The sequence below is a fragment of the Lactuca sativa genome, chromosome 5 (genome assembly GCF_002870075.4).
Source record: "Lactuca sativa cultivar Salinas chromosome 5, Lsat_Salinas_v11, whole genome shotgun sequence".
Taxonomy (NCBI): domain Eukaryota; kingdom Viridiplantae; phylum Streptophyta; class Magnoliopsida; order Asterales; family Asteraceae; genus Lactuca; species Lactuca sativa.
Window position 1 is genome coordinate 228086322 of NC_056627.2, and position 2767 is coordinate 228089088.

Here is a 2767-nt window from a genome sequence, read left to right on the forward strand (position 1 = left end):
AGAATAGTTTGAGTATTGGGGTTCCATAAAGTTGGCAACTTTATGGATCCTTAGAGGCCCTTTGTGGTTAGATGTGTTAAATATGAAGATTGGTAGTGTTTTAAACTCATGCATGAGGTTTTGACCTTTTTTCACCATTTGTGACCTAACTTGAGTTCAACATATGACATGCATTTCTATAAAGAATTGATTTTTATGATCCTTTAGGTGTAAGAAAGCCTTCTGGAAAGTATAGATGAGTAGGCTAAAGGATTATGAGATTAAAGAATTAAGTTGGCCAGAGCACCTCCCACGAGATGGATGATAGGCCTCCACAACGTGGCGAGAGGCAGTCTCACGAATGTTTTGTCCTGAGGCTACGATGACATAGCAGAAGCTTAGCCATGACATGGCAGTCGACTGTTTGACTTTTGATTGTTGAATTTGAATTTAACTGTTAAATTTTGAACAAGTTTTACTTTAGGTCAAATTGACGGTTTTGGGTTGTGTTTTAAGGATTTGGTCCCTGATTGTTGTATACGTGACCTGTAGTATCAGTTTTTGGATTTATGAGAACTGTGTTGTTATCAGCTAGACTGCAAGGAGAGTTTTCTCACTAGACTTTGTATTGCAGTATGTATCATTGAGTGTAGGATGTTGGTATGTTGTAGTGATCTGTTAGATTGGTAGATCTGTATGATTACCTGTGTTTCCTAGTTATTGTTTATTTGTTTTCATATGTCGACATGTTGTTCTTGGTTGGGTTGAGGTGGGTCTGCTTTGTGCTGTAGGGTAAGATACCTTGGTAGTCCAGGTGTATTGTAGGCCTTGCGAGGAAGTCTGATTAGACTGTAGGCCTAAGGGAGCGGTCCTACTACTATAGGCCTTGCGAGGCGGTCCAATAGACTGTAGGCTCGGTAGAGCCGCCCAACCATCCTATAGGCCTTGCGAGGCATTCCAGGCTAACTGTAGGCTAATGTGTGCATGCTTTGTAACATCAAACTCTCCATGTTTCACAGGAATGAGGTTGATTTTGAACTCAAACCCACCGCATTCTAATGTGATATTACTTCTTTACAGAAATACTATTCCCATTTGCTATTTCAACTGCTAAACTTTTATACGACACACACGAGGGAACATGTAGCTTACAACATAATTCATTAGATACAAACGAATGGTTTTCCGCTAAACCAAAGAGCAATAATGCAGGATAAGAATTTATTGATGCGTTTTGAGCATTACATACAAATCCTTTGTGTGCATGAAACCCTAACTTTCCCGATCTATGTTTTTTCTAATTGAAAAAACAATATTTGATCAATTATTGGGAAACCCGAGGAACCCTATGTAATTTTGAAATCTACAATAAAGAGTAGTAATCATACCTTCAATTGTTATGTAGTCATAACGATGTGAATCGAAGAGTTGTTGAAGCTTGAGAACAAGTGTCACAAGTGTAACACCTCTAATGGCTTACACCCAAAATATACAAGAGGATGAGAAAGTAGAGGGGAGGAGATGATTGAGAATTTCAGCTATCCTTCTTAGGGTTAGAGTGGCCGAAATCATGAGTGTCACACCCCCAAACCTGAACGGCGGAAACGTTCAGGGGCGGATGACTTCATGTGGTAACGTAACAAATGAATACATAGTAAAGAAAGCAATACAACCATCATATATATAACTGAAAGTTTACATTTGTCAAAAGTTACATGTTCAAAACCAATTACAATATGATGTCAAAATATGAGATTAAACTGGCGCCGCAGCATCCCTTCTTCAAAAGCATATTAGTACCTGAAATTACTGAATCCCTGGGACATACAAGTAATTTTAAAAGAGTAGATCAGCATTTAAGCTGGTGAGTTTCATAAGTATTAAATGACAATGTTTGTATGAAATGAAATGTTTTGTTCTTGTTTATTTGCTTCTAGAAAATCCTATATTTTCTACTAGTATAAATGTAGCCTTCTCTCAAGACCAATGTTTGTTTCTAGAAAATGTATGTAAGTATAAAATTTCCAATACGTCTGAAAAACCCTGTAAATCAATGTGTTTTCAATACTCCGTGTGAGTTTTATAACCATGCTATTGACTAGAAATGCCTATACACAACGTTCTTCAGGAGTTGGAATGTTCTGACGTTTGTCACCCCAAATGGTGGACTGTAGCTAACAGTCAGGGCGCGGGTTGTCAAGCCCGTATAGATCTATACACAAACACCATGCTCCCCCTCCAAGGGATTCTGGTATATAATATAGGACTTGAAATGTGTACTCGAACGTACGTGAAGTTGATGTCTCACAAAACTTAGTATAAAACAGATTTGCGTGAAAAAATGTTCGTTTGTTCTTGTATATGAAAGTAAACTTCTTGAAATAGTGTTTCTAGTATGTAAAAGTTTGTAATGCTCTCGTAAAACTATACCTATTATAGTTTTCTAAAAATGTGTCTCGTTTGCATAGTAATCCCTAGTAAAATGTTCACTTGTTATGAAAAGTGTAATTTTTGATGTAGAAGACAAGTTTGTAAACAAAACATATATATGTATATTTTCGATGTAGAAGACAAGTTTGTAAACAGAACATATATATGTATATTTTCGATGTAGAAGACAAGTTTGTAAACAAAACATATATATGTATATGGTTATATATATGTATAAATTTTAAAAGATGATTTGGTATGTTTCATAATTGTTGTTCATATTCTTACGTTTTTATTAGAAACTTTGCATGAAATAATCCTTAAGTTTGATACTAAAGACCTTTTTGTACTTATCACT